The sequence below is a fragment of the Herpailurus yagouaroundi genome, unplaced genomic scaffold (assembly GCF_014898765.1).
Source record: "Herpailurus yagouaroundi ecotype Mexico unplaced genomic scaffold, PumYag 180, whole genome shotgun sequence".
Taxonomy (NCBI): domain Eukaryota; kingdom Metazoa; phylum Chordata; class Mammalia; order Carnivora; family Felidae; genus Herpailurus; species Herpailurus yagouaroundi.
In genome coordinates this window covers 28,325,278-28,347,900 of record NW_024412411.1, presented here as the reverse complement: position 1 = coordinate 28,347,900, position 22,623 = coordinate 28,325,278, and positions in this window count along the sequence as shown.

The following is a 22,623-nucleotide window of genomic DNA, read 5'->3' as shown; positions in this document are numbered from 1 at the left end:
TTTCCAGTGACTTCCTTATACTACCACAATAGCTGATGATTTCCTGCACTTAAGGCATATGTGAATGATGTATCCATTTTTACATTTTACTAGTTTGTTTTAACTAGACAGAAGTTAGAATCATAAGCAACAAAATCAATTGTGAAATAAGTCACAAGTCCTACTCATAGTCAAGGGGAGAGGATTAAACAGGGGCATGAATGAGGTGTGGATTTCTCAGGGCCATTTTAGAATTTACTCACTAATATTCATAAACAAGAAGTGTCACAAAGTATTTAACCTATGATTAAATACAGAGATATAATATTTTCCAATGAAATCCTTGCATCTAAAATATAAGAGTTTTTTTTTTTTTCTGGTATTTCAACTTAGCAACTATGTTAACTTAGATTTTGGTTTTTTTCCCATATAAAAATGATTTGCTCCAGCTGTAAATATCATTGGAAATAACTATTTTTTATTACAAAATTTTAGCTGAAGATCTTAAAAATAGCCCCCTTTTTCCAGTGGCAGTAGCTTTATGTATGTATATTAACTTTCACTTATTAATATTGACTCATCTGTACCCAGTTTGTGCCAATGAAAATACTAGTCTCAGAGTTGTTCTACCATGCATTTCTAGATAAATTAAATATATATTGCACTGTGTTTACTTTTAAAAGCTGTCTTAGGGATTTTACATTTCATGAAGTTCTCGTGTATATGGTTAAGTTGGTTCATTTAAGATGGCATTTGAATCAATTGTTGCATAAAAGATGGTGTTTTATACTAGTGTTATTAAGAAAATGATTTACATATATGTGATGAATCACTAAATAGTACTCCTGAAACCAATACTACCTTATATGTTAATTAAATAGAATTAAATAAAAACTTGAAAAAAATGATTTACATAGAGAGGAGTCTGGAATTTGTAACAGGACAGTCCCCAGTCTTTATTACCTCTTATTTAATGACATAACAAATCTAAATGTTTTAATTTTAGTATAGTGTACTATAGACTGGGGACTAGTAGCCATGGAAACTTGGGAGCTTTGGTTGTGTATGTCAAAAGTGCAGGAGCACCTAAGTGGAATCATGATCTACATTATAAATACATCACCATAGAGACAGAATTGTGGAATCAAGAAAGCACAGAGTGTCACAGCTGAAAACTTTTAGGTCTTCTAGCCCAACCTTGGGTTTTTTATTCAAAGTTTTTATTTGAACAATTTCATATCTTATGAAATTGCAGAAGATCCACTGAAATTTACTTATTATAATAGTGAGTCAGATTTGTTAACCTTCAATCGAAAGAATTGTGTGCATTTTTTTTTTTTGAGAAATGGTAAGATTTTATCCACTTCACAATCAGATCTTGTTTTGTTGCTAGATGACTTCCACTTGGTCAAGCCAATAGCATGTAACTTTTAAATAAGAACTTGAAGTATTATATTTAAACCAGAAATCATATAATCAATCACACCATATTAAAAATAGCTATTATAAACCATTGACTTCAACTATCTGCCTACTTCTCACTTTCCAAACATTTTCCAAAAAATAAAAATTGTATTAGTTAAATGTAGTACACAGATATAACAAAGAATAGCTTGTAATAGCTTGTAACATTTTTTTTTTTTTTTACATTTATAGCTTCTACCTCACAGAATATAGTTCCTTCTCACTTCTTTCCAAGAGTTCCATGCAAAGTAGGGGGAAACAGTCTATTGTTCCAGATTCTGTAGTATGGAGGGGCGTGCAAAGAAGCACATCAGAAGAATACAGAGCTTTGGGGTTTTTTAATTTAGTTTTTGCTGATTTTTAAAAATTACAACCATAATATAGATACATTTAAAAATTGAGTATTTTTTTATCTTTATACAATTAAATGGTAATCCCCTCCCTCCCCCTGTCTTCCCTACTAACACTGTAAGCAGTTTGGCATGTATCTCCTAGTCAGTTTATGTGTGTATACATATATGTGAAATGTTATTTTAAAAAATTAGATCATATGTACAAAATATTCCATTCCTTTTTCCCAAATTCAATAATATATCTTGTTGGTAGATTAACAGCTCTCTCATTCTTTGAAATGATGACATGATAATCCGTGGTATGGATGTATAATAATTTAACTCTTTTGCTAACTCATTGATGGATATTCAGAATGTCTCAGTTTTTCTTTATTATATTATATGTGTTTCTTTTTATTTAATGTAATGTTCCTTAAAACAAGTTATTCAAGAGTATTCAGTGTGTAACTTCACATTACTCTGGTTGAGAATAAATTAATTTGTTAACAAAATATCCCTTTCGTGGCTGCCATGTTCTGAGAAAACATTGCTAAGTACTTAGGGATCAAAGAAGTGTAATACAGAGGTTTACCCTTAAAGGCCTTATATAACAGAGTGCTGTAAAGAGTGATGCATCCAAGATCTTGAGCCTAATTATTTTAATCTCATGTTTTGGTTTAAAAGTTCTATGCAATGCTATCTCCCTGAAAAGATTATTTGACTAGATAAAAATCATTCTATGATTATTGGTTATCTATTGTTAGTTATCACATTACCACAAATTTACCAGCTTAAAACACATTTATGATATAATGAGAGATAGAAGCTAAAAAATGTTCACCTTTAGCCTAGAAGGCTGACCTATAGCCTGCATAGTTTCAATAAAGATCAAATATGTGCAGGCTCCTACAATCCTTATAGGGTCTCCTGATGCCTGACATCTCGCTGATAGTTAATGTTGAACTGAATGATAGACACCAAAGAAATCTTGTGAAAATAGTTTTATGAGTAGAAATTTGAAGAAAACATTTATGATCTAATACTTCCTGCATGTCTCCTTCCCCTTAAACACTAAGCATACAACTACCTGCTTCTTATGGCAAAAGTGCATCTCTTTCTACCCTTGGGTCCTGTCCCCTTGCTTATTATAATAAAAACACCTTTTTTGCACCAAAAGTGTCCCAAGAATTCTTTCTTGACAGTTCACTTGAGACCTCACATCATTGTACACATTCTGCAAGTGAGGAACCTGCACATGGCTTACCTTGGTTCTCAGCTTTGAGGCCTTTCATGAGGCTACAGTCAAGATTTTAACCCAGTCTTACCTGAGGCTTGAATAAGAAAGGATCTGATTCTAAGCTCATGTGTTTGTTAGTGGTAGAATTAAGTTCCTTGTGAACTGTCAGACTGAAGGACTACTCTCTTTTCCAGATGCTGTTTGGAGGTCACCCTCAGTTCCTTGTCACACTGTCTTCTCTGTCTGGTGGCTAATGAAGGGTAGCAAAAATATGCACACAAACACACACCCCTCACCCCATCCTATGCCATGTTAGCATAAGGATTATTCTGAGCTGAAGGCAATTGTAAAGGAGATACAAGAAAAGCTTTCCTCCCTCCCCCATTTGCCTAAAAGAAGACCATAAATTTGTAAAGTTGTCCTCTCCTCTCCTCTCTACCAGTAAAGTTAGAAGTAAAAAACCATAAAGAATTCTAGACCTTTATCAACTCAAAAGTGGCACCAGAGAAACCTACATAACAAATCCTACTAACTAGCCCTTTTCTTCCATTAGTTCCTCCATGCATTTACCACCCACAATTTGCCACCTCTGGAAACTCTAATTCATCTTCCTTTATCTTGTCATTTCTCTAAAAAAATATTATTCTTTTGTTAAAATGCTATATAAGCCCAAATTCTAACCACTCCCTTGAGTTACTTATCAGAGTGTTCCCATGTGTATGTACAATACACGTGTTAATAAACTTGTTTGTTTTTCTTTTGTTAATCTGTCTTTTGTCAGTGTAATTTATAGGGCTCCAGCTGGGAAACCTAGGAGAATAGAGAGAATTTTTTTCTTTTCCCTACACTTATTTCATCAAAGCTGGCGTGAGAGAACCAATAAAGAATGTCTACTAGCAGAACAGTAATTACAATCTTATGTAATGAAATCACAGAATGATATTCTGTTATCTTTGCTACATTCCAGTGGTTAGAAACAAGTCACAGGTCCTGTTCTTACTCAACAGAAGGGAATTACACAGGGGCATGAGTACTAAGAACTGGGGATCACAACTGTGAAGTAGGGACAGGGAAGCTGATGAGTTTTAGAGCCAGCTCGCCACAATTCACAAAAAGTGTCACAAAGCTTTATCTGTAATTACATTCTAGAGGTACAGATAACAGATATAATAGTTGTTCATAAGCTAGAGAAAGCAATGTGCCAAAACAGATGAAAAACTATTTTTGTTGCTTAGCCTAAATTGCTTATTATGGACTTATTTCCATATCTGTAAAAAACAGATAATTGGAGTAGAGGACACCTAAGGTCCTAAACCTCTATGGTTGCCAAAATACTTTGGTGAGCTTCAGTTTTCATAGCTATAACATTTCATTTATTATTATTATCTTTCTAGGTGAATTCAGTCACAGAATCTGCAAATAGAAGAACTCATCAACTTTGAGATATTCTTATTCCTAAAAGCTATTAAAAATATCCACAATATGACTAACAATAATTTTTTTTGTTTGGCATATGTAGGATGCTGATTTACTGTCATGTTTCAGAAAGTACTTCCCACTCTTTGTAAAACACAAACAGAACTCTGGGCAATGGAAAACCATGTCAGTGCAGGCTGCTGGCCTGGGTCCATGAGTACTGTTTAATAAGAGCTCTGTGCCAACTGAGAATGAAGGGAAAAAATTAACTATTTTCTGGTCACTCAGAAAAAAGAATAACATTATGATACAGATACTTCCCAGATACTCCCAAACTAAAGATTCAGAAAATGGATCCCAGTGAAATTTAACGGACCATACATAAGTGGAATCATAACCAGGAGATTCACTAGACACCAATATAAAGCCACAACATTTGAATTAAAAAGGTGGCAAAGACAAAGAGCATGCTTTGCATTGGCAAGTTCTGAAAAATGAGAAACATTAGATTTTATCAAAAACAATAGAAGAAACTGCTTGCACAATGTCTGAATAAGCAAGTGGAACAAAGTCTACCTAAAAAGAGAGCAAAACCAAATTGAAATTATCCCACTGTTGTATAAATCCCTCTGTGCATTCTTTTTGGATGCATTCTTAAACTTGGAACTGGTAAGAAAGAATGTATAAAAATAATTTCTAAGAAACAAATTCCATTTTCAAACATCATTCTTTTACAAATTTAAAAATTTACAGTTTTCTTTTACAACTGCATGTCACTTTCTGAAAAGTCAAGTTGACCTTCCCATCATGTCAATCAAAGTAATTCTATCTTGAGTTTCAGATTTGATTGCATTCTCCTTGTTATGTTTCCTTAGTCATACCTCTGGATAATAAATCTGCAGTCTCTGTATGTGTGTGATTTTTGAACTTCCTTTTTCTTTTTCCCTTGAGTTCTGCTGTTCTGATTTATTGGAAGTATTTGAAATGACACCTTGAACTTTTGCAGTTGAAGAATGATTCTGCCTGAGTCTTCTCTAGGTGTCAGGAGAAGCCCATTCTCCCCGTGGGACTGAGTAAATAGTAAGGAGAGCAGAGGGAACTTCTTTAGCCTGGCTCTCAGAGTCCTCCTCAGACTGAACCTGTAGAGGAGAAACATTTTCTATAAGTCAGCAGCTGGTGCAGACAGTGACTCTCATGCTATCTTCATGTCTCCAAATCTAAGGCAGCTCTGTTGAATTGGGAAGCTGTAATGAACCAGTATTCCCATGGGAAGTTTCATGACTCTGAATAGCTCCAGACAAGAATCTCACAGAACAGGTGGCTTTAACATGTACAGGTCCACTTGGGGTCACTGGGGTCATATTTTGGCATTTCATGGGTATGCTTCCAAAGATACAAGCAATTGGTTTTGCAAACATCAACAAAAATATTTAATATATTAATTTAAAATGAGAAAAAAAAACCCAGAATTTTAGATTTAGGACAGAGCTTTGGAGTTCAGTGCTTCTCAGACTTTCCATGCATGTTGTTAAAAGATAAACTGAGGCATATTAAAACTTCAAGACTTTATTTGACCCTAAATCAATTCCAATCAGGCAGTGCCAAAACTGGATGTGGTTAGGAGTGTTCTACCAACAGGAGCTTGAAGAAGGACTTTTATAGAGAAAAGGTGGAAGCAGAGTCAGGAAATTATTGATTGGCTATAGCTTAAAGCCAAGATGGCTGGTTTTGATCGGTTGTCCTTAGCCTTTTGATTTAGAAACTTTGAGGTCACAACAGCATTAGAGTCACATCGGTCTAATGACCTCCTGATTTGGTTAATTTAGCTATGTGAATCACTTTCTAATTCTAATACAGGACCTAGGGAAGATGGCGGCGTAGGAGGACGCTGGGCTCACCTTGTCCTGCTGATCACTTGGACTCCACCTACATCTGCTTAAATAACCCAGAAAACTGCCAGAAGACTAGCAGAACAGAGTCTCTGGAGCCAAGGGCAGACGAGAGGCCCACAGAAGAGGGTAGGAAGGGCGGAGAGGCAGTACACTCTGCATGGACTGGCTGCATGGACTGGCGGGAGGGAGCCGGGGCGGAGGGGCGGCCCCCCAGCCAAGCAGAGCCCCCGAGTCTGGCTGGCAAAAGTAGAGGGGCTGGACGGAGTGTGTTCCAACAGCAAGTGGGACTTAATATCTGGAAGGTTATAAGTTAGCAGCTCTGCTCGGAGAGTGGGAAGGCTGGAGGACAACGGGAGGGAGAGGTGCTGAGCCCCAGGATGACAGAGCTCAGTTTGGTGGGGAACAAAGGCGCTAGCCAGCGCCATCTCCCTCGCCCATCCCCCAGCCAAAATCCCAAAGGGAACCAGTTCCTGCCAGGGAACTTGCTTGCTCCTCACAAACACCCAACACTGTGCTTCTGCGGATCCATCCCTCTGGTGGGTCTGACTCCCTCACGGAAGGAGAAGTGGGCTAAGCCTGCCCCTCCTGCCCCCGTGCACCTTGCCTATCCACCCCAGCTAATACGCCAGATCCCCAGCACCACAAGCCTGGCAGTGTGCAAGTAGCCCAGATGGGCCCAGATGGGCCACACCACCCCACAGTGAATCCCGCCCCTAGGAGAGGGGAAGAGAAGGCACACACCAGTCTGACTGTGGCCCCAGCGGTGGGCTGGGGGCAGACATCAGGTCTGATTGCTGCCCGCCCACCAACTCCAATTATACACCACAGCACAGGGGAAGTGCCCTGCAGGTCCGCACCACTCCAGGGACTATCCAAAATGACCAAACGGAAGAATTCCCCTCAAAAGAATCTCCAGGAAATAACAACAGCTAATGAACTGATCAAAAAGCATTTAAATAATATAACAGAAAGTGAATTTAGAATAATAGTCATAAAATTAATCGCTGGGCTTGAAAACAGTATAGAGGACAGCAGAGAATCTATTGCTACAAAGATCAAGGGACTAAGGAACAGTCAGGAGGAGCTGAAAAACGCTTTAAACGAGATGCAAAATAAAATGGAAACAACCATGGCTCGGATTGAAGAGGCAGAAGAGAGAATAGGTGAGCTAGAAGATAAAGTTATGGAAAAAGAGGAAGCTGAGAAAAAGACAGATAAAAAATCCAGGAGTATGAGGGGAAAATTAGAGAACTAAGTGATGCACTAAAGAGAAATAATATACACATAATTGGTATTCCAGAGGAGGAAGAGAGAGGGAAAGGTGCTGAAGGTGTACTTGAAGAAATAATAGCTGAGAACTTCCTGGATCTGGGGAAGGAAAAAGGCATTGAAATCCAAGAGGCACAGAGAACTCCCTTCAGATATAAATTGAATCGATCTTCTGCACAACATATCATAGTGAAACTGGCAAAATACAAGGATAAAGAGAAAATTCTGAAAGCAGCGAGGGATAAACATGCCCTAACATATAAAGGGAGACCTATAAGACTCGTGACTAATCTCTCTTCTGAAACTTGGCAGGCCACAAAGGAATGGCAGGAGATCTCCAATGTGATGAACAGAAAAAATATGCAGCCGAGAATCCTTTATCCAGCAAGTCTGTTATTTAGAATAGAAGGAGAGATAAAGGTTTTCCCAAACAAATAATTCTAATACAGCGCATCTGAGTGAGGCCCAAGGTTCTTTGGTATGTTTAATAGGATCTAGGGTGACCACACTTGAACTAAAAAGGGCCTAGTTTAACCCATTGTTTATAGGTGTTTAAGGATTGCTTACAGTCAGGTAGATAGTTGGCAATAGAACCCAAACTAAAAGCCAGATTTACTGTTTCTCTTTGCTAAATACTTTATAACATCCTTTCTCTCTTTGTCATATCCCCAAAACTTAACATCATTAAGTCTCAATATGTGTAGATTATAAAGGTATCCAATTTACTACCTATGCTAAAGCGTGTGAATTATAATCGTTGGAGAATTTTACTTCATTAACATTTTTTCTTAGAAGATAGAACTGTTTTCATATTTTCCTTAACTAAAAGGTGCTTGATTACTTCCTTAGTTAATAGGAAAAATAGGAAAAAAATTAAGAAATTACAAATTTCAACCACATATGTAGATCTTTGGCAAACCAAATAGCTGGAAAAAAACCCATATTTTATAACTAGGTATCCTTCTTCTACACGAATATTAATACATAAACATATAAAGAAAAAATAGTGAAATGAGAACAATTAGAAAGAAAGGATTGGAAAGGTTTGTGAACTAAAACACTGCTCTATCCATCACAGGAGCAAATGAACACACAGAGGCAAAGACTTTGAAAAGTATATTTCAATAATGCCAGATGTAAAGTAGAAAGAAGGAAAGATAACATAGAGCTCCATATCCCCGTGTGGAATCACAGATCAACTCTTTGGAACAACTGAACTGATTTCAATTATTTGGCTTGAGTATATTTGTTGTCTAGAAGTCCAGCAATTTAATAATTTGAATATCTAACATCGCCTAAAAGCAGGGCTGAAAATTCTTTCAGAAAGGGAGGTCTCTCTTTCTCCTCCCAGGGCCCAGTATAATACTCACAAAGGAGTGCACACTGAGAAAGTGTTGGAAGTGATTTTCTGGGTCAAGCTCTGCATTACAACAAATATGGATTCCACCAGAAAAGTAAGCCTTAAATTGCTATTTTTTTTTGTAACCACAGTTCCTTTTGCTGCTGCTTAGATTGTTACACAAGCAAATAAATCCTTTTAATTGGCCCACCCCCAGGGCAAACAGCTCACCCCAGTAAATAATCATGTGGAAGAGTGGAGGCTGAGGAGGTGGGGTGCATCCTGCTGAACAATCTTTGCTTTTATTTTACCAACTGATTTTGAAAGGCGGCATTGTAACTTGCCATTAAATATTTACGAATTATATTAAGGTAAGATTGATTCATTTAACAGACATAATGGGGTAGGGAAGCCACATGGAGTGACTAAAGGGCTTCACAGTGGGAAATCCTTGCTAGCAGGCATCAATCTGCACCTGGTAATGGCCATGAATAGGCTCGCAGTCTTGCTACTTAAATAAATTGATGTGCAATTCATCTGCTGTTTAGAGCCATTGGAAATGCACTGCACTAACTCTGTTCCTTGGCAAGTATCCCAATTAAGTTCCTGGGTCATTTATTAGAGTGCCAAGTGCAGTTCAAGTTGCTACCAAGTTTTTTGCCATTTACCAAATGGCAATTTGTTCTGAAAGGGGTATAGGGGATGGGGGAGGTGGTGGAGCAGCAGGTGTAGTAGAAAAAAACCTGGACTCAGATGGGTGCAGTTCAAATTCTGAATTCCCCACTAGAAGCATATGTCATTGAATCTCGCCAAAGTTGTTTTTTTATCTCTATAATGGGAAGAAAATATCCCTGCTTTACCTTCTTGTGAGACACAAAACAAGATAAAAGTGGAAGCACATTTTAGTTTAAAAAGTGCTATTCAAAATTTTGACTTACCACTACAAGCATAATTCTTGCAGGGGTACCTTAAGTGCCTGGCATTCATTTCCCCTAGTGTTCTACATTCTTCTGTCTCCTCCGTTTTCTGTCTTGATCAGACATTCTCAGAGCTAGGAGGAGAATAAAAGTGTCAAGCTTTTAAAAAGCTTACATCTTATGAGATGCATAGGTTTGTATTTCTTGGTGCTAAAATTTTCAGACTAGTCTAGTACTTTTATTAGCCACTTCTTGGTGATATATAAATAAATAAGAGAGTACTTTAAAAGCACTTGAAATTGGTATGATCATAAAGAGCAGCTAGCTAATTTGAAATTTTATTTATTTCATAATGACTTTTAATAGATTTCTGTTGATTCCAGTTATTTTGAAATGTGCCATTCTTTCTTCCATCTTTCCCAGTTGGATGTATGTGGTGAATTGGCTGTGAAATATAGAAATGTGACTTATGCCTTTTAATTTTAGAAAAATATAACTTAGAACAAATTAAATCCGTGCTTTTCATTGAAAAAGAAGTTCTACAAAACAAAGTGCTTAATGAATTGCCTCCTATTGAAAAGTTTGAAACAAGCAATACTATGGGCTATAACTATTTGTGATCCATATTTCTTTACTGATTCAATTAAACAAAGTGCACAGTAGTGCACTAAAGTGTCATTGATAGAAAAGTATATTAGGAATTGTATTGATTTAGGTTGTTTACTATTCTAATCCCTTTGTTGTTTCCTTTTTTAATTATATTGTGCTCATTATTAAAAAATAATTAATAAGATGGTTGAATAAATTTGCTGAATCATTACTGTCTAATACTCTTCAGCATCCTTTGTGATTAAATCTGATGTCCACCTTAGCCAAAATAAGATATTTCCATTGAGGGCAAGCAGTGTGATGATAATTCAACTACATTCAGTGAGACCCTAAACAATGTTACCTTCTATGTAGCAAAGTGATATTTTCCAACCTTTTCACTATACTAGGGCAATTGCCATTATATGGACTATAACTCATCTTTCTACTCAGTCTTCCTCTACTGATTTTTATCTTTCTCGGCTATCACCAGAAAAATGGTTTCTACAAGAATCTAGTTGGTATCAAGTTCTTTTTGCTTGGGAATAAGCATATGCAAAGAAATATTGGTTATACTGATAAAGTATAGTGGAAAAATAGCTGGCCACTCTCTTCCCAGATTTAGTTGGAACAGAATTTCTAATATCTCTCAACTGAACATCCTTCACAAGATAGTAAGAAATAGCGGTAGAGATTGATTAGGGGGATAGCAAGATACTGCCAAAACAGATTGCTGCCTATCTGGACTTTTGAAATGAAAAGATGCTCAATTCTTTAATTTTATGTAATAAAATTTTTGTGTAATAAAATTACATAATTAATGTAATTTTTTATGTAATAAAAATCCAACAGACCTCACAAATCTCTTCTTTAACTCCTCCACCTCTCCCTACAGTACTGTAATTCTATAGTTATATTTTTGTTAAACTATTGTCTTCAGGAGTGCCTGGGTAGCTCAGTTGGTTAAGTGGCTGACTTTAGCTCAGGTCATGATCTCTCGGTTTGAGAGTTTGGGCCCCATGCTGGGCTCTGTGCTGACAGCTCAGAGCCTGGAGCCTGCTTAGGATTCTGTCTCCCTCTCTTTCTCTGTCCCTCCTCCACTTGCACTCTGCTTCTGTCTCTCTCAAAAATAAATAAACATAAAAAACTTAAAAAAAAACTATAGTCTTCAAAATACAAAAATCTTGCACTTATATAAATATAAAATGAACACATGCCAAGATTTTATTAAACTTATTAATTAATGAAGGAACCATTAAAATGTTACAACTCATTCAAAGGAGAACCTCACAAACAGACCTCTATAGGCAATCTAGAATGATGAAATGGATTTGCTAACAGATGCAAAACTCAACATCCTATGGGCACTAAGGTAACGTTTGGAACCATTTTTGCTATAGGGTTGATATTTATTCTATCCCTACTAGACAAAATATAATTGCATTTTTCAGACAAGAATCATTTGCCTAGTCACAGACAATAAAAAATAAAGACCATTATAGCATCAGATACCTCCAAAGGATTTGCTAGACCACACCCAGTATTTCATTATGAGGACATTCAGTGATCTTTTGCATACTTCAAAGTCTTTCATAATTTGTCCTAACATTTGTAACTGAATGATACTTTTGTAACCATATCAAGATTCTCCACCTTCATGTCCACTAAAGAGTTAGCTTCCTGACCATTAGAAGCTATTACCAAGACTCTGAGTCCTGTTTCTATATTTCCTCTTTTTGCTCTCACATCTATGGTCCTCTTACTAGCTACACCCCACTTCCACCTCCCAAAAATGCATAAGTAAGCACCCTTGGAACTTATAGTCCATAATGCAAACACTTTACTAATGTTACTAATACAACATCATGAATAGAAGAGAGAATCTCTAAAAAGTTCAAACAATGGCTTTATCCTTAGAGTATCTCTAAGTTTAAGAAAGAGAAAAGAGAAAAATATATTCCTAATAAAAATAGAAGAGCACATGGATGGAGGTTCACTCTCTTTTTATACTCTAACCCTATGAATATGTAACTTAGTCCGTTTTCCTTAATAACATTCTTCCAGCAGCTATCTGCCTCTGTTCCCGAATGCTCTACTGTCACTCCTTCTTTCTTGCAAACATTTTCAGGAGAAGGGGGACCTCAACGCAATCAAATCCTGACTACTCCCTGAAAAATTTATTTGGCCAAATAGATCCCAAACAAGCCCAGCCCTCCTCATACTACCATCATCAGAGACTCACATAGTGAGACCCATTGGATTTGGAAAACTAGTGCTGAGATTTCAGGTGTCAGAAGTCTAAATATAGAACACACTTAGGAATCATTTATAAAGATATTTGCCCTAAGGCCTTGAGCCTGGAATGCCAATTTATAGCAGAGATTTGCCCTAGGCAGATAACCAGAAGGAGCAATGGAAACATAGGCTAAAGATGACTTGGATCACATCAGGACCAATAGCCATGTTATTTTAGTCTGCACAAAGATGAGTCCCAGGCTAAGGTCTACATGAGAAATAGCCCACAGAAGATCCAGCAACAGAGATTGAGGAGTATTCCAAAAAGCTAAAGCAGATGAAGGGAATATGGACAATGGACTGGAGGCCAGAGGCCAGAGTGGGACAGTAAGCCTGACTCAAAACTAAAAGGCTTAGCTGTTTGTATGTTGCCCTGGGTCATGGGTTGGCTCCATTGCATGGAGTATGTGAATGGAGGAGGGTGAGTTTCTGGATGGTTAATATGATGCTTTTCTGTATTACAGATCTGTAGGGTTGGTAGACAGTAAGGAGGAATCAAGCAGCTTGTAAGAAATATTGTCTCTGAGTTAAACCATAATTTCTGTAACTAAAAACTCCCAAAGAATATGACATTTGGAAGTATAATTACTTGCCCCTGATGTTTTAAGAGTACTGTGAGGTTCTGTCCTCAGATATAGGACCTCATGATTCCAGGTGGTTAGTCAATCCACTGCCAAATATCTGTACCTATTAAGTAGCTTTGTGGATTCATAAATCGTGAAAAACATTTTGTCTTAAATTTTAACTTTATTTGCCCTCACAGAGCAATAAAGTCAATAAAAGTATGGTTCATTTACCATTAAATAATTAAAATCTTAGTTTTTAATAGCTACTAGCTTTTCAGAGAGTCAATTGAATCCATTTTTAAAGTGCATTAAAACCTTCATTTTTACAAAATAGAGGGTACTTTAGCTGCTTGAAGGCAAAATTCTGTGCCAGATATTTAGACTTAGTCTACCCTACAATTTCTGACCATTTGTTCCTTCAAGTAGTGTTTGCAACATATTTACACATATTTTTAAGTAGATACATTCAGCAAATTCTTCTAATTTTCAAGAACTAATAATATACTATGAGCACCTTAAGCTCAATTCTTAGGTTCTTGTGTGCTATCTCTGAAGCTGTGTTTTGTGAAGGAAAGATTTACAAAGTGATAATCTTTCCCAGTAAACAGAGGTGTAGGGAAGAGGAAGGTTTAGAATTTGGGGAATGTCTGTAGGAATCAGTATTGTAATTTTACAAATTTAACTAGTACCATTATAGTAGCTTTAAGAGAGCACTGCCCTGTTGAGTGCAGAAACTTCAAAATTACACTGCCTTTCCTTGCCTTCTAAATTTAAAAATAGATTAAAAAAGGCTTAAAATTTATCAAAATATTTGTTAGCCTATTAAAACAAGACAACTCTGTATCGAGTCATCTATGTTAATGGAATCATCTGGCTTTTGGTATAGGACTATTATAAAAGGTTTATAATTTGGGCAATCTGTAACTTATAACACTCAATATTGAAAATTAAAAAATATATATATATTTGTTTCCCAATGTTTGAATGAATTCAAATAGTGTATAAAACAAATAATTTTTGGTGAAAATTGATTATTTTGAAATGTGTCACCTAAAATTATCATTAAAGGAAATTAGAACTTCCTTTTTCTGTGAGATGGTGAAGATGATGGAAGAACATGGAAGTTCTCAGCTTCTTTTGTCCCTGAAATGCAGCCAGATCAGCACCAAATCATTTTGCATACCTAGAAAACTGATGTGAAGATTAATACAATAATCTGCATAACTGGAGCCACAGAATTTGGCAGGTCCATGGTTTGGAGAGGTGAACTGGGGGAGAGAAGCCACGGAGGGTAAGGAACTATTTTTGCAGAGAAAGGACAGAGAAAGAAGGGAGAGTGCAGTGCATCTGGAGAGCAAGAAAAGCACTCCCCTGAAAGTAGCTGGAGAGAAAGAGTGGAAACACTCACAAGGGACTGAACAAGAAATCTGTTCTCCAAAATAATTGATAGGGAGAAAGGAAAAATACCATTAGGATTCTATAAACTGGGGAGTGCACAGTTGGAAATTCTGGAGCTTGATACCTGGCAATGCTCGGGTGGGGAAGAAGGGCAAATCCCAGGAGCAAGAAGTGAGGTACAATGGGTCGATGGGCCACACAGGGAGAAGCAATTCCTCTGCATGGAGGGTGTTTGGTGGAGGTCATATGGCCTTGCCACAGGCAAAGGTCTCTGTGGACCCTGGAGAACAGCCATATTTGCTGGTATTGGAACAAAGACGCCAGAATGTAGTGAAACCTGATGCTGGCTGTGTGTTGTGATTTGCCATAATACCTGAACCTCTTCAGCTGTGTGATCACACAAATGTTTTCTGGGGCAAGTCGGTACCTGGCCATTGCTCAGGAAGATTCTTCTCAGGTCCAAGCTGCAGGGTTCTCTGGCATGAGGGGTTTGGAAACAAAGCCTCATCTGAGATGAAATTTGGGAGGGAGATGCCACCTGGCAGGCTGACAGCTTGGAACCGGACAGTGTAGAAGTGAAGAGTGGACGGAAACCTGAGACAAAGGAAGGGTGCTTGATTGTGGGTCAGTGAGAGTAGAGAGTTCCTGTGCCAGAAACTAGGAAGGTGGCTGAAGCCATCTTTATGTCTCCTCCGCATGTGCATACACACGCATGCACACACACCCCACACTGATAGATCCCGGTTAGCTAAGCAGCGCCACCTGGTGGAGAATGGAGCCATTACACCAAGCCCCAACCAACTGTACCCTTCCAAGCACACATTCTAGAGGACCACCACAGGTTTCTCCACCTGCTTAGTGTATGGACTGTAAAGTGCTTCATAGTTTGAGTTCTAGGGGAAACTGGATGTAATTTCATTCGGGTTTCATTCTATTTGCTGGTCCACCTATTTATTTTTTTCTCTTTTCTTTTTCTTCGACACAGAGAGAGAACAATTTATTTTTATTTTCCTTTTTTTAAAATTAAAAACCTATTTACCATGTTTTTTATTTTTGGGTAAATTTTTAATTCTATTTCACTCTCTTCATTTCATTTTATTCTATATTATTATACACTTAAAAAAACTTTTTCTTACTTTTTTTTCTTTTCTTTCTTTTTCCCCTATTCTATCAAGCTTCTTTCAACAAACGGACCAAAACAAACCTAGGATCTAGCTTCCTTTATTTGATTTTTTGTGTTTTAAATTTTTTTTAAATTTTAAATTTAATTATATTATTTTATTTTCTTCCTCCAAAATGACAAATTGAAGTAATTCACCCCAAAACAAAGAACATGAAGAAATGACAGCCAGGGGCTTAATCAACACAGATATAACAAGATCGCTGAACTAGAATTTAGAATCATGATAATAAGAATACTAGCTGGGGTTAAAAAAAACATAAAATCTCTTTCTACAGAGATAAAAGAAGTAAAATCTAGTGAGGACAAAATAAGAAAATGCTATAACTGAGATGCAATCATTAATGGATGCCACAGAGGCAAGGATGGATAAAGCAGAGAAGCAAATCAGTGATATAGAAGATGGAGTTATGGGGAATAATGAAGCAGAAATAAAGAGGGAAGCAAGGGCAAAAGAGAATGATATAAGAATTAGACAACCCAGTGACTTATTAAAAAGGAATAACATCTGAATCACAGGAGTCCCAGAAGATGAAGAGAGAGAGAAAAGGGATAGAAGGATTATGGGAGTAAATTATAGTGGAAAACATTCCTAAACTTGGAAAACACAAAAACATCAAAATCCAAGAAGCATATAGAACTCCCATTAGATTCAACCAAAACTGACCATCAACAAGGCAATATCATAGTCAAATTCACAAAATACACAGACAAGGAAAGAATTATGAAAGTAGGTAGGGAAAAAAAAATTCTTAACCTATAAGGGAAGACAGATCAGGTTCTCAGCAGACCCATCCACAGAAACTTGGCAGGACAGAAAGTAGTGGCAAGGATATATTCAATGTGCTGAATTGGGAAAATATGCAGCTAAGAGTTCTTTATCCAGCAAGGCTGCCATTGAAAATAGATGGAGAGATAAAGAGTTTCCCAGATAAACAAAAACTCAAGGAGTTTGTGACCAGTAAACCAGCCCTCTAAGAAATTTTAAGGGAGAATCTCTGAGTGGAGAAAAGACAAAACAAAACAAAAAAGACCAAAAGCAATAAAGCCTAGAAAGTACCAGAGAACATCACCAGAAACTACCAACTCTACAGACAGCACAATGGCAATAAATTCATATCTTTCAGTACTCTAAACTTCGATGGACCAAACACTGCAATCAAAAGATATAGGGTAATAGAAGGGCTAAGAAAACAAGGTCATTGATGTGCTGTTTACAAGAGACCCACTTTAGACCTAAAGACACCTTCAGATTGAAAGTAAGGGGATGGAGAAGCATCTATCATGCTAATGGTCACCAAAGGAAAACCAGAGTAGCCATACTTACATCAGACAAACTATATTTTAAAATAAAGACTGTCACAAGAGATGAAGAAGGGCATTATATCATAATCAAGGGATCTATCCACCAAGAAGATCCAACAATTGTAAATACTTATGTCCCCAACATAGAATGCCCAAATATATAAATCAATTAATCACAAACACAAAGAAACTCATTGTTAATAATACCATAATAGTAGGGGACTTCAACACACTCCACTTACAGCAATGGACAGATCATGTAAGCAGAAAACCAACAAGGAAACAATGGCTTTGAATGACACACTGAACCGGATGGACTTAACAGATATATTCAGAACATTTTATCCTAAAGCATCAGAATACACATTCTTCTTGAGTGCACATGGAACATTCTCCAGAATATATCATATGCTGGGACACAAATCAGCCTCAACAAGTACAAAAAGATCAAAATCATACCGTGCATATTTTCAAACAACAATGCTATGAATCTCGAAATAAACCACAAGAAAAAACTTGGAAAGACCACGAATACTTGGAGATTAAATAACATCCTACTAAGGAATGAATGGGTTTACCAAGAAATTAAAGAGAAAATTAAAAAGTATATGGAAGCCAATGAAAATGATAACATGACAGCTCAAAACCTCTGGGATGTAGCAAAGGCGGTCATAAGAGGGAAGTATATAGCAATCCAGGCCTCCTAAAGCAGAAAGCAAGCTCTCAGAAACACAACCTAACCTTACACCTTAAAGAGCTGGAAAAAAAAAAACAGCAAGGAAAGTCCCAAAGCAGTAGAAGATGGGAAATAATAAAGATTAGAGCAGAAATCAATAATATTGAAATTTAAAATAACAGAACAGATCAAGAAAACCAGGAAGTGGTTCTTTGAAAAGATTAACAAAATTGATAACCCCCTTGCCAGATTGATCAAAAAGAAAAAATGAAAAGACTCAAATAAATGAAAACAAGAATGAAAGAGGAGAGACCACAACCAAACACTGCAGAAATACAAACAATAATAAGAGATTATGAGCAATTGTATGCCAATAAATTGGTCAATCTGGAAAAATGGGCAAATTCCTAACACATATAAACTACCAAAACTGAAACAGGAAGAAATAGCACAATTGAACACAGACATAACCAGTAAAGGAATTGAATTAATAATAAAAAAATCTCCCCAAAAACAAGAGTCCAGGGCCTAATGGCTTTCCAGGGGAATTCTACCAAACATTGAAAGGAGACTTAACACCTATTCTTTTGAAGCTGTTCCAAAGAATAGAAATGGAAGAAAAACTTCCAAACTCATTCTATGAGGCCAGCATTACCTTGATTCCAAAACCAAAGGTCCCACTAAAAAGAACTACACACCAATTTCTCTGATACACATGGAGGCAAAAATTCTCAACAAGATACTAGCCAACCAGATCCAACAATACATTAAGGATTATTCATCACGACCATTCATCATGACCAAGTGGGATGCAGGACTGGTTCAATATCTGCAAATAAATCTATGTGATATATCACAATAATAAAAGAAAGAATCAGAACCGCATGATCCTTTCAAGATGCAGAGAAAACATTTGACAAAGCACAGCATCCTTTCTTGATAAAAACCCTCAAGAAAGTAGGGATAGAAGAATCATACCTCGAGATCATATGTGAAAAACCCAACACTAATATCATCCTCAGTGGGAAAAGCATAGCTTTCCCCCTAAGGTCAGGAACATGACAAGGATGTTCTCTCTCACCACTATTATTCAACATAGTGTTGGAAGTCCTAGCCTTAGCAATCAGACAACACAAAGAAATATAAGGCATCCAAATTGGCCAGGAGGAAGTCAAACATTCACTCTCCGCAGATGACATGATACTGTATGTGGAAAACCCAAAATATTATGCCAAAAAACATCTAGAACTGATCCATGAATTCAGCAAAGTCGCAGGATATAAAATCAATGCACAGAAATCATTTCTATACACCAATGATGAAACAACAGAAAGAGAAATCAAGGAATTGATCCCCTTAACAATTGCACCAAAAACCATAAAATGCCTAGGAATAAACCTAACCAAAGAGGTGAAAAATGTATACACTGAAAACTGTAGAAAGCTTATGAAAGAAATTGAAGAAGACACAAGAAATATGGAAAAGCACTTCATGCTCATAGATTGGAAGAACAAATATTGTTAAAATGTTGATACTACTCAAAGCAATCTACATATTCAATACAATCCCTATCAAAATAACACCAGCATTCTTCACAGCTAGAACAAACCATCCTAAAATTTGTATGGACCCAGAACAGACCCCCAATAGTTAAAGAAATCCTGAAAAAACAAAAGAAAACAACAAAACAAAACAAAGCTGACGACATTACAATCCCAGACTTCAAGATGCATTACAAAGCTGTAATAATCAAGACAGTCTAGTACTGGCAAAAAACAAAAAAAAAAAAAAAAAAAAAAAAACAAAAAAAAACAGACTCATAGATCAATTGTACAGAATAGAGAACACAGAGGAGTGCCTGGGTGGCTCAGTTGGTTAAGCATCCAAGTTCAGCTCAGGTTATGATCTTGCGGCTCATGAGTTTAAGCCCTGCATCAGACTGTGACGACAGTCAGAGTATGGAAACTGCTTTGGATTCTGAGTCTTCCTCTCTCTCTGCCCCTTCCCAACTCATGCTCTGCTTCTCTCTCTTTCTGTCTCTCTCTCTCTCTCAAAAATAAATAAACATTAAAAAATTAAAAAAAAATAGAGAACCCAGAAATGGACCCACAAACATATGGCCAACTAATCTTTGACAAAGCAGGAAAGAATATCCAATGGAATAAAGACAGTCTCTTCAGCAAATGGTGTTGGGAAAACTGGACAGCGACATGCAGAAGAATGAACCTGGACCACTTTATTACACCATACATAAAAATGAACACTAAATGGATCAAAGTCCTAAATGTAAGACAAGGAAGCCATCAAAATCCTAGAGTAGAAAGCAGGCAAATACCTCCTTGACCTTGGCAGCAGCAACTTCTTACTCAACATGTCTTGGAGGCAAGGGAAACAAAAGCAAAAATGAACTACTGGGATCTCATCAAAACAAAAACCTTCTTCAATGTGAAGGAAACAATCAGCAAAACTAAAAGGCAACCGATGGAATGGGGGAAGATATTTGCAAATGACATATCAGATAAAGGTTAGTATCCAAAATCTATAAAGAACTTATCAAACTCAACACCCAAAAAACAAATAATCCAGTGAAGAAATGGGCAAAGGACATGAATAGTCACTTTTTCCAAAGAAGACATCCAGATGGCTAACAGATACATGAAAAGATGCTTAACATCACTCATTATCAGGGAAATATAAATCAAAACCACAATGAGATATTGCCTCACACTAGTCGGAATGGCTAAAATTAACAACACAAGAAACAGCAGGTGTTGGTGAGGATTCAGAGAAAGAGGAAACCTCTTACACTGTTTGTGGGACTGAAAACTTGGCACAGCCACCCTGAAAAACAATATGGAGCTTCCTCAAAAAAGTTAAAAATAGAACTACCCTACGACCCAGCAATCGCACTACTAGGTATTTATCCAAAGGATACATGTGTGCTCTTTTGAAGGGGCACATACACCCCAATGTTTATAGCAGTGCTATCAACAATAGCCAAAGTATGGAAAGAGCCCAAATGTCCATCAACTAATGAATGGATAAAGCAGATGTGGTATATATATACAATGGAATATTACTCGGCTGTCAAAGAGAATGAAATCCTGCCATTTTCAACCATGTGGCTGGAACTAGAAGGTATACTAAGTGAAATTTCAGTCAGAGAAAGAAATATTATGTGACTTCATTCATTTGCGGAATTTAAGATACAAAACAGATGAACATAAGGGAAGTGAGGCAAAAAATAACATAAAAACAGGGAGGGGGACAAACATAAGAGACTCTTAAACACAGAGAACAAACTGAGGGTAACTTAAATGGGCAAGGGGCATTAAGGAGGACACTTTTATGATGAGCACTGGGTATTATGAATCACTGGGTTCTACTCCTGAAATCATTATTGTACTATATGCTAACTTGGATGTAAATTAAAAAAAAAAATAATAATTACAAAAACGAAAACAGGAAGAGTTTATATTCTTCAGGCAAGGACAATATAGTAGAATGTATTTTTTTCTTTCTTTCTATTTTCTTATAATGAAAGTGAGGTGTGTAATTTTTAGAAATACATAAGCACAAAATAAGAAAATAAAATGAATATTAATTGTAATTAAAAAAAGAAACTTCCTTTTTCTGCCTCCTTATGCCTATAAAAGCCCTCCATTCTGTACAATTCCCAGAGTTCCTTTCTACTCGCTAGTTGAAATCTGCTTGATTCAAGAATCATTGAATAAATCCAATCAGATCTTTAAAAAAAAAGAAAAAGGAATTAATTTATAGTCTGTTCATATAAGCTTGTTGAAATAGATATTTTCAGCCTAGATAATTTTTCAATGTGATGAATGTTGATAAAAAATATAATATTAAAAAATTACAGGTGAGCCTAGGTGGCTCAGTCAGTTAAGTATCTGAATTCAGCTCATGATCTCACGGTTCATGAGTTCAAGCCCTGTGTGGGGCTCTGTGCTGACAGCTCAGACCTGGAGCCTGCTTTAGATTTTGTATCTCTCTCTCTCTCTCTGACCCTCCCCACTCACTTTCTCTCTCTCTCAAAAATAAATAAGCATTAAGAAAAAAATTTTCTGTTGTCTCCATTACTTATTCCAAATAAACAGATAACTGAGGAGACCTGGTTAAACAGTTCTTTATTATTAATAATTTTATACACAGATTACAAAGCAACTGAAGTCAGTGATACCTTCTACATAGTCTCTGTTACTTAAACTCTCTGTGTACCTTAGTTTCTTCATTCATAATAATTGATTTTATCATTGGACTGTTTTGAGGATTAAATAAATCAATACATGGAAAACATAGGTACTGGCACATATTCAATGCTCAATAAATAATGTTTATTGTATCATGAATAATGTTTATTATTATATCATTATTTGTATTATTGGCTGCTGTATTCAAGTCCACTTGTGCACTAGCCTCACCTAGATTGTGCTTATTCCTTCACACTTTCCCTCTTCATCTGTCTATGGAACAGGTATCTTCCTTTCAGTTTTCTTTCTTGAGTTGTGAAATCTTCCCTGAGGCAAAGCTGTTCTGTTCTGTTCTGCAAATTGCACTTTGTGTAACTCCAGGGGGCACCCTTTATATTATGGTCATCATATTTGGAGTGTTATTATGATAATCTGGCATATATCACAAAGTATCTTGAAAGAAGGTGTGTATAACAATTTGTACAAAGTCAACTTTTGGGCTAGTGGAGGTGCAATTATTCAGCATCATTGAGCTGTCACTAATTTCCAAGTAAAAATGAAG